At 39.8% G+C, this 10,485-nt stretch overlaps 1 protein-coding gene across 1 annotated transcript in view; it reads right to left on the bottom strand.

Annotated features, from left to right (window-relative positions):
* Positions 1 to 7,148: 7,148 nt before the first annotated feature.
* The window catches only part of KIAA0825 (KIAA0825 ortholog), a 259,660-nt gene continuing 256,323 nt past the window's right edge, over positions 7,149 to 10,485 (bottom strand). The window contains exon 23 of the mRNA XM_048046659.2: positions 7,149 to 8,930. The gene's annotated coding sequence lies outside the window, so the exon portion shown is untranslated. The remainder of the gene's footprint in view (positions 8,931 to 10,485) is intronic.

Raw genomic sequence — 10,485 nt, 5'->3', positions numbered from 1 at the left:
GGGGAGGCGGCGGCGCGGGGGCGGGCCTGGCGCTGGCAGCGGGCGGTGACGCGGCAAGGCGCGCGGCGGGGCGTTCGGGTCAATAAAGTAGAAACAACAAAACGATGGGGGTCAACTGGAAATAAAAAAACACACCAAAACACTCGGAGTCAATAAGGCAACAAAACATTGAGGTCAATAAAATGACGTACACCAAAATATTTGTGCGGTGTGTCTTGAGGCGTCCTCCTCACAAATCCGTCACGGTCTGCCCCGAAATGCTGCAGAACTCCGTGAGCAGCTCCGGCATGCTCACTGAGGTGCAGCCAGAGGACCCGTGTCTAGTTGCATTTCATCAGGGTGTTTTCCTTGCTCTGTTCAAAAAGCTATCCAGGTTTGGTCAAATTGCTGAAATTTATGCAAATGGTGTGTGGAGGCTGCTACCTCCGATGGTTATGTCCAGAGCAGAAGGCTGTGAGCTGTTCCTGTCCCAAGGATAACCACGACGTAGGTGGTTCCACCCTTGTTAGCCCCCAGTACCCAGGCAAAGTACTGTGAGCTAGGACTGGGCCAGGTCTGTGTGGGAGAAGGTACAACATTTGTCATGCAGGTTGCTTCCAGCTCTGTTCTTATTCTGATGGAAAGCAGGAAGCCTCAATGACTCCAACACCCACAGAAGGAATAAGAGAAATCATTCTCCATGCAGAAGGCATTATAATGTAGACTCATAAAATAATAGAATATCACAAGTTGGAAGGGAACCACAAAGGTCATCAAGTTCAACTCCTGGCTCCACACACCACCACCCAAAAATCATACCCTATGTCTAAGAATATTGTACAAATGCATCTCAAACTCCATTAGGCTCAGTGCCGTGACCACAGCCCTTGGCAGCCTGTCCCAGTGCCCGACCACCTCTGGGTGCAGAACCTTTCCCTAACACCCAGCCTGACCCTCCCCTGCCCCAGCTCCATGCCATCCCTTCGGGTCCTGTCGCTGTCCCCAGAGAGCAGAGCTCAGCGCCTGCCCCTCCGCTCCCCTCGTGAGGGAGCTGCAGGCCGCCATGAGGCCTCCCCTCGGCCTGCTCTGCTCGGGGCTGAGCAAACCCAGGGACCTCAGCCACTCCTCACACGTCTTGCCCTCTAGACCCTTCACCATCTTCATGGTCCTCTTTTGGACACTCTCTAATATTTTTATGTCCATCATATATTGTGGCACCCAAAGCTGCACACAGTACTTGAGATGAGGCCACACCAGTGCAGAGCAGAGCAGGACATCACTTCCATCAACCAGCCAGCAGTACTGTGCTTGACGTGCCCCAGGATGCGGTTGGCCCGTTTGGCTGCCAGGGCACACTGCTGACTCGACATTCAACTTGCCATCAGCCAGAATCCCCAGATCCCTTTCCATGAAGCTGCTCTCCAGACACTTGTCCTCAGCCTGTACGTGTATTCAGGGTTGCCATGATTCAGGTGCTGAATACAGCACCTTGTTTAAATTTCATGTGGTTAGTGACTGCCCAGCCCTCTCATTTGTCAAGATCTCTCTGCAAGGCCTCTTCACACTTTGGGGAGTCAACAGCTCATGCTAATTTAGTATCATCCGAAAGCATATTTGGTATGCATTTGAGTCTTTCATCAAGTCCTTCATCATTTATAAAAACACTGAAGAGAACTGGCCCAGAAAATGGAGCCCTGTGGAACCCCACTAGTGACTGGCTGCTAGCCTGATGTAATTCCATTTACTATAATCGTGTGATCCTGACCCATCAGCCAATTGTTCACGCACCATATTATGTATTTGTCTAGCTATGTGTTGTTTGTCCAGAAGAATACTGTGAGAAACAGTATTGAAAGCTTTGCTAAAATTCAAAAAGATTGCATCTACTGTCAGAGGACATCTACTGTCTTCCCTTGGTCAACTAGATGGGTAACCTAGTCATAAAAGGAAATTAAGCTACTTAGGCAGAAGTTTTCCCTCATGAACTGGTGTTGGCTATGACCAATGACTGCATTGTCTTTCAGATTTTTCAGTAACTCCCAGAACAGACTTCTCCATAACTTTACCAATTGAGACTGACAGGTCTGTTATTCCCAGTGTCTTCTTTCTTGCCCTTCTTGAAAACTGGGGCAACACTTGCCAGCTTCCAGTCGTCTGGGACCTCTCCATATTCCCAAGACCATTGAAAGAAAATTAAGAGGGGCCTTGTGATGACATCAGCCAGCGCTTGCAGCAGCCTGGGATGAATCCCATCAAGCCCCTGATACAATTCCCTATGGGGAACATTACTGAAGGTGGGGGTGATGATAAGTCAGAATAACCAGAATTGTAATGGCTGACAAGGAGACAAGAGAAGCCTAAGCTGAAAGGCAGTTATCAGGTAGGAGAAAAATGAGTAGGAGCACTCCTTAGGGACCGTGATAAGTTTTTGGACATAATATGTGCAATATACTCATTAATAAGATAGAAATCAGAATTTGTTATGCACCCATGAAATTTGCAGATGACACTAAGTTGAAAGTTATTATGAGTAATGATCTTCTTGACTACAATGAAAGAAATGGGAGGAAATTTAACAGTATAAAGTGCAAAATCAGTCACTGAAGGAACAGTACACTTTTGCTATAAACTCATTAGTTAGGGTAAATGAAGAAAAAAGGGGTCTCTTTATTAAGATTTCCTGAAGACCTCTTGAGACCTGATTTCTGTATCTTTGCCATTACGGCTAAGTCATCTAATAGCAGATGGTCACAGATCTGCAGCAGAGAGGCATTTCTCTTTTTTTTCTTTTTTTTTTTTTCTTTTTTTTTCTTTTTTTTTTCTTTTTTTTTTTCTGGTATAAGCTAGACATCCATCATACATGTTCACCTGGATTTGATCTGTAAAGGAGTCCTTACGTTTTCCACGCCTTTGTTTTTCCCCTCTGAAATATAAATAATAAAATAAAGGACACAGGCTTTATTCCTTAACCATGAAACAATTAGGAAATTTAATTTGAAAGAAAGCGAGGGAGTTTCAAAGAGGAAAAAATTGTCAACTGCTAGTCATATGAAATTAGCAATGACACTGCACTGAAAACAGCACAGAGGAAAAAAAAAATCAAACTTGGGAACGCGACCTGGAGAAAAGCCACTAAACTAATAATGACTTGGAAGCAAGGGGCCTGGGATACTCTGGGACAGTGAGACAAGCAGGCCAGACGACTGGTGAAGGAGGCACCAACCTGGGTGAGTGTCTGTGCCAGTGTCTGTCTTCAGCAGAGATGGGAATAGCTGTTCTCACTGAGGGCTGCAGTCTGCATGACAGAGTATGAAATTTTCAGTGCTGTCAGTAGGAAAATACTTTTTTTTTTTTCTTTAATTTTGAGGCAAAAATGTAACTCAAAAGAATTGCACTGAACATGGGAGAAGTTATTTTAAGACTTCATCATCATATCTAAAGAGGAGCACACCAGGGGAACCAAATATTTGTAGTGTCTATGACAAGTGATCATGGTCTGAAGACAGTTCTTATTACAGTAACATAAATACTGCTTTAACAAGGCTTATTTCAAATGGCTGAAAAAAAAAAATGTCAAGTCTCATCAACTCAAAAAATTGAACGGAAAAGCTGAATGAAAATATTATGAATGAAACCACTTTGAACCCCCAAACATGAGTTTCTATTGTTCAGTACTGTAGCTTAGTAGAAGCAGGGAAGAAGCTCTTAAGATGATAAATATAAATGCATACTAAACAGACATAGAGGGAATTTCATAATAGATACCAAGGAAACTAGGAATTATTTGAAACTTAGATTAAACAAGTCAAAGCATAAAAGAGATAAAACAGCAAAATGCAGTATTTTTTCTTCTCATTCTCTGCAATACATTCTTTATGGTATGTTCTTTGTCATCCTAGATTTTTATGTTTCTATTGATTTTATTTATATTTTTTGCCTTCTTAAAAGCAGCCTGCAAACCTCCAACTGGCACAAAGACACTGAAACATAAAGCAAGATACGACAAGAAATTTGGAATGACAGAAGGCACCTTGTCTTTTTTTCTATTTTTTTTTATACCACCCGCTCACAATTAAAACTTTATCTCCTCCAGATGACACACAGAAGGTGGGCAGGATTTTAGAAGCAGCTGATAGATGATTGTAGCAAGTAGGATGTCTGACTTTAATAGCTATCCTGCAATGCAACTTTCATAAGCAGTTGTTAAATGCTCCTGTGGTTCAGTGCTGGTAGAATACCATAGCTTTTTCTTCAGACATACCTACATTTCTTCTTTCAGCATCTGATAATGTGAAGTCTTAACATCTTTAGTCCTCTGTGAGAAAATTGTAGGTTAAGAGCACTATAAACTGCACAAGCCTGGTTAGCAACAAGGGCACCCAAGTATGTTAAGACTGATCACTTTTATCTTACATGGGTCTGATTTACATTTATAATAAACGTAAAGTGGTTTGTTTCCACCACTTGAGCTTTGTACTGAATCCTGAAATTGAAAAATGCGATCCAGTTTAGGAATCATTTGCTGGGACACGAGGATGTAAAGGGTACTAAGGTAGAGGAGAATCACATTATACCTCTGCTCTGTCCTACTGACCACCTATTGTTGCTCACACTGTTAAAAACACAACATACTGTTTGAAGGAGAGGAATTTCTTTGCACAAGAGGAATCACTACTGAGCAACCTCCTTCCAGCTCTTGTCAGACTACAGATATGGAAAACACACAATTTTTTTTTGTAATAGGAAAAATGAGTATTTTTTAAACCAATGACAGCTGCCATTTCCAGAGATTAAAATAAATAAATAAATAAAGCCTGGCTTTGTAATCTAGCAGTTGTGTGTAAGAATAGGAAGCTCTAGGATGCATGGGTCTGGGAGAGTTATCCTGTGTCTTCTGGGACACAGTAATTCCTCCTGAAACTAAGCCCAAGAGAAAAGATGATGGAAGAAAAGAAAATCTCTCTCTAGAATTCCCTCTGTAGTTTCTGCTCATTCATTCTTGTGGCCTGACATCGATGGAATTTTTGTGTACTCTGCACAGCATATAAATAGAGAATGCATTTCATGAAAAATAAAAATATGTTAATTTTCCTGAGAAATATGATGTGTTATCTTTTGAGAAACACTTTTCACAAGAATTAAATTAGAAACTTTAAAAAAAAATTACTGTGAAATAGTGAAAACTCGTGAAAAACCAACATTGTTCTTGAGTGCTGAAAAACATCTCGTCCTTTTGGCCTAAAAGTTCTCTTTCTTTAATTCAAAATTCTTATTCTGCTTGTTGTTTATACCCTGAATCTGTTTCTTATGTCTTATTCCTGGATAATTTATTTTGGTTCCTGCTATTGTGCCAGAAATATGATACACAAATACTCTCAAATTTGTCTTCAGCAGTTTTGCTGAAACTCAAACATACATAAATCTGTCATGACATTCACTCTTCATTATATGTTCTCGAGAATTTTTACAGTCTGTTATGTCTTTGTTTTTCACTTATTGCTTTTGCATTTGTTGTAAAGATTAAATATATATGATCTATATTTCAAGTTCCCACTCCTAGTTCTTTGGTCCTGTATATAGTTGTTCAAAAAATGCCAGACTGATATGAAAAGTTTTGGTGGAATGAAACAGAGATTGAAAGCAACTCTATTGACAGAACTTTATGGCTTGTGTTCTATTTGCTCTGTAGATATATGGGCTTATGATGTAAACTTTGCAAAGTTATTTCACTGCTGTTACATGTGCAAACAATTTAATTGTGCTTTGAATTTTGAAATATTAGACCTTAATACATGACCGCATGATTTATTTTTGCAAGAAGGTGCTTAGTATGCCTATATTTTTTTTCTGCTCCAAACTATCAATCCCTTAGCTCCACACATGATTTTTAAATAAATAATGCATGTTAGAGCAGATGACTGCTCCAGGGTATTATATAATTTAAAAAAAAAAAAGTACAACTGTCATCTAAACAATTTGTGTACATATAAAGTGGAAAAGCAAATACATGTGCCTTTTCTGTTATGTAGTTTAAGTGCACCTTTCGGCACTCAAGTTGGAAAAATGAGATCCCTAAAAATGCACAGCATGATACCAGATTTTTTCTGTTGTTCCCACTTCAAAGAAGGAATACTGTGGATATCAGGGAGAGATCTGACAAAGCTGAACCAAGAAATCATGTTAACAATAGACCATTTTAGTAGAAATATCTAGATTGGATTAGTTTCTATAGGGCATATTGCCATGATAAACACTTTTTAAAGACTGAACTCATGAATATGGAAAGAAACCAAACCAGCAACAAAGGTAATAGAATTAAAAAAAACAGTGTAAACAGAATAAGCAGACAATCCCTTCTCCTTCCTCTCCTGCTCTTCAAGCAAAAACAAAACAAGCAAACAAACAAAAAACTCTTACAAAACAATGCGTCTCACCTTCATGCTTGTAAGATTGGAGATCAGCCCAAATATCAAGGAATGTTAGTGGTAAAATGCAGAAGCTTTAACCAGTGTTTCACTGCTGTGTGTGGAGAATTACTTTTGGTATCTCACTTGTACACACTGTACAGATTTGTATGCATTTTGTACAGTGCTGAGTAAGGCATGGTCATAGTCTCATCTGGAAACATCAGGAGATGTCATAAAACTGACATCTTGGCCAAAACTGGAGAAGGGATGGGATGGGATGGGATGGGATGGGATGGGATGGGATGGGATGGGATGGGATGGGATGGGATGGGATGGGATGGGATGGGATGGGTTGGGATGGGAAGGCAAGGCAAGGCAAGGCAAGGCAAAGGGTCATTGGCTACTTTTGGTGCAGAAATTCAAGAACTGTACCAGGGATACACTGTACTTTTCAAAACATGAAAAATTAAAACATTCTCTGATTCATGGCTTTAGAAGTACTGTGATCTGATAGCAAATGCTGGTACAAGTACAATCTTGCTCAATACTGTTGACCAGGTCCCTGGATAGGTGTTGGAAATAAACAGTCTACCTTGTTCTGGTTAATTGTCTGTCTGCAGAGAAGAGGGGGGCAGATGAATCATGCAATACATTTATGTTGCATTAATCCAGCTACCTCCATCAATCTGTCCATTGAAAAAGTAGATGGACATTTATGAAATCTGGGAGCCTTGACCGCAACAGGGGAGCTAGAAACTGGAAATTTCTTGCTGTTTGAATGGACCTGATCTGTTTGCCTCTGAAGAAACACTTCATAGCACACACTGAGACATCAATTTCCTGAAGTTAATACATACCTGCACGTAGGGTTTCTGCCAAGATTATTTCATTCCCAAAGCCACATCTGGCTTACTGTAGAAAGCAATCTCTTTGCTTGTCCATACACCACCTGCTGTTTCAACCTCTTACCTCTCAAATCTTCATTCCATTCTCTAGAGGGAAAGAATAATCTTAATCTACATAATAAAACCCATTTAAGTCATGTTTATTATATAGAATCGAAGATATCAACAAAGTGTACAGAACATAAGTAAACAATTCCATATTGGTATTATTTCGGAAATATACAGAGAGGTGACACTCCAAGTGAAGACGATTACTACATTTCTTGTATGATAATATTGCAGGTGGTCAGTTTGAATTTTACATTTATTAAATTGTTTGTTCCCTAAGACGGTATATCAGGTTTGAGAAGGCATAAGCTACATTGCTTTGTAAGTAGGTGTTTGACAGTTGGGAAAACAGGTGAGTTACGGATTTCCAAACATAAATTTAAAGTTCAGAGAACTTCAAGGACACAAAACCTAGGTCAGAACACATTAGTTTTAGTTAAAACAAACAAACAAATGAAAATCAAAAAATAAAGTATACAAATAGCTCCCATTATCTCAGGTAATGCAGGTAGCTTAGAACAATCAAAAAGCATAGATATTATGAAATGCATGTGGACCATGAAGAGTAGGAGGAGTGTTCAGACAGCCCCAAACCTCAAATAATTACCCAGATAGGACTTACTCTGCTTTAAGTCTCTGTGACAGTTAATTTAGAAAATGAATTATTTGTCCAGGTGCAACAGTGTGAACTGCAGCTATGCTCTAAATTATATCAAACGTTAAGCAGTAAGTTTTTCAAGGATGCTTGAAGGTCATTGAGGTGGAGAACAAAACAGAGCCAAAATAACACATGAAGTGTTATTTCCTCATGGAGGCCAAGTATCACGTAAATAGAACTTTTTACATAGGAAAAAGAGATTATGGGACAAAAGGCAAAGTACTTGGATATTATGCGATTAAAAACTCCCCACAGTTGCTTGTGTAACCATATATCTGTCCTCTAGTGAATTTATCAAGGGACAAAGTATGTACGTCATTAACAGTTATCTTAAAGAACACGCTTCGGTGCATTGATAACCATACATCAGGTGTTTTCTATGTGTGAAAGCTTGCTCTACAACAGTCATTTTAATTAATGTATTTATTTATTGGGAAAGTTTTAAAGAGGTCTCTTTTCTCAGGTGATAGGATGTGAGGAAGAGGTATCAAGTTGTGGCAGGTTGTGCTTGGGTTGGGTATTAGGAAGAATTTCTTCATGTGGTCAAGCACTGGAATGGGTTGCCCAGGGAAGTGGTGGAGTCTCCATCCCTGCAGGTATTTAAGAGATGTGTGGATGTGGCACTAAGGGATGTGGTTTGGTGGTGGAGCTTGGTAGGCCAGGTAGATGGTCGGGCTTGATGATCTTGAAGGCCTTTTCCAACCTAGATCATTTTATGAGTCTCAGAGGTGGTTGCAATCTATCAGCAGCTGAAGTTTCCATCGATCTAAAGGGCCCAAACTGGTAGTCATCAAATTTGCTCTAGCCGTGATTTAAATGTCTCCTTCTCAGCTAGGGATAGTTATCTATATACAATCTTAATTCAGAAGACCACTTTATGTCATTAATACTTGGCAATTGCAAGTTCCTCTTGAGACTGTTGGTACAGAAAAACTGTTTGAGGAAAAACAGAAAAGGATTTGGATTTATTTTACTTGTTTGCATGTTTCCATGCTTTTTTGATTTTGTTTTGTTTTGTTTTGTTTTTGTTTTGTCAGCTTTGTGGAGTTGTTTCACTTGATGTAAACTGTGCTGAGATGCTTTTGCTACAGAGAAAGGTAGTGATGAAGCATCTGGTTCATATGAAGCATTTTAGTGGTGGGTATTACAAGGCAAACTTGACACCCAAACTGCTCAAGACCTTATATGCATTTCCCATACTACCTGCCTTATAACACCAGTCAGTTTAGTCTACTGCCCAAGTCTTGTGGTCCATTGATAGAGGGAAAACCAAGCTCACACTTGCCCAATTCCTGGGCCTTACATTTAACTGTTTTAGAGCTGCTGCTTCCAGTCATGCCACTGCTTCCCACACAGATGGTTACTGCAGGGAAGCAGCTTCTCATCGGCCAAGACCCACTTGAGATCTATATCCTTGCTTAGAAGTCTTCCCACTGCCATCAAGTTACTCTTTTGTTTCAAGCATAAGGCTATAAGTCTAATTGCTCAGTCTTTCAACTGGTGCCTTGTAAGTTTGAATTCTGTCTTTCACTACGAATGATTGCATGTATTTTTAAGGAGTTCCATAAAATAGTTTTATGTCAGCATATAATTGGTATCTTTCTGTAGATAAGATTCAGTACTATTTTGCTAAGACCTCCCATCTGAGAGGAGGGTGGAATATTTCTGTGTAAGGAGACTAATTAGAAGAAGCCAGGCCTCATGCCTATCTTGCACTGCTGTGAGGATGTGGAGATGAATTAGAGAACATCCATTCACCATCATGCATATTTCTAGAACAAACAGCTTTGTTGCCTGTGGTCTTTACAAAAGCCCTCTGCCAAAATAAAGTGTGATCTGTGGGAGACTGTTTGTCAGGACAGCAGTCACTAAAAGGCAGGGGTATGTCTCAGTGTCTGTCATTTTCCAAAATTCTCGCTCTCTCGTCTGTCTTCCTGGAGTTTCTTTACAGTTAATGCTATCTCAGTTTCGCCCTGCTTCTAATTTCATTGACTGCCTTTCAAAAGTACCAAGATGCTAAGACTTGGAGCACCCTGAACTTGATATTGAACAAACATAATTACAGGCATTCCTTGCCACAAAGTCTCTAATTTTAGCCACAGTTTAGTAAAGAGAGCTTAGCATACTAAAATATTAAATGAGAATTAGGTGTCAGCTCTAATGTCAATCCTTAGTACTTAGGTTGTGCTATCTGATCCAATTCACTTGTGTAAGTATAATAATTTCCTTTTAAGCTATGTGCTGAGCCAACAAGGCCAGCTTTTGCCCATCCAGAAAGGTCTGCTGTACATAATAGATTTTTATCCTGATTTTTGACTCTCTTTCAGGAGCATTTAATGTGGTCAGACTGCACTAGTCATGCAACACAGGGACAATATTGCAGCCAGCAAATCTGTCCGTCATTGCCTTAATTTATTAAGGCTAAATGTAAATGTGAGACATTCTTGGGTCAACAAGTACTGAGAAAGAGACAGCACTTAAAATACAA

The sequence above is a fragment of the Anser cygnoides genome, chromosome Z, assembly GCF_040182565.1.
Source record: "Anser cygnoides isolate HZ-2024a breed goose chromosome Z, Taihu_goose_T2T_genome, whole genome shotgun sequence".
Classification (NCBI taxonomy): domain Eukaryota; kingdom Metazoa; phylum Chordata; class Aves; order Anseriformes; family Anatidae; genus Anser; species Anser cygnoides.
Note: the sequence above shows the minus strand (reverse complement) of the source record. Positions and strands in the feature narration are given on the sequence as shown.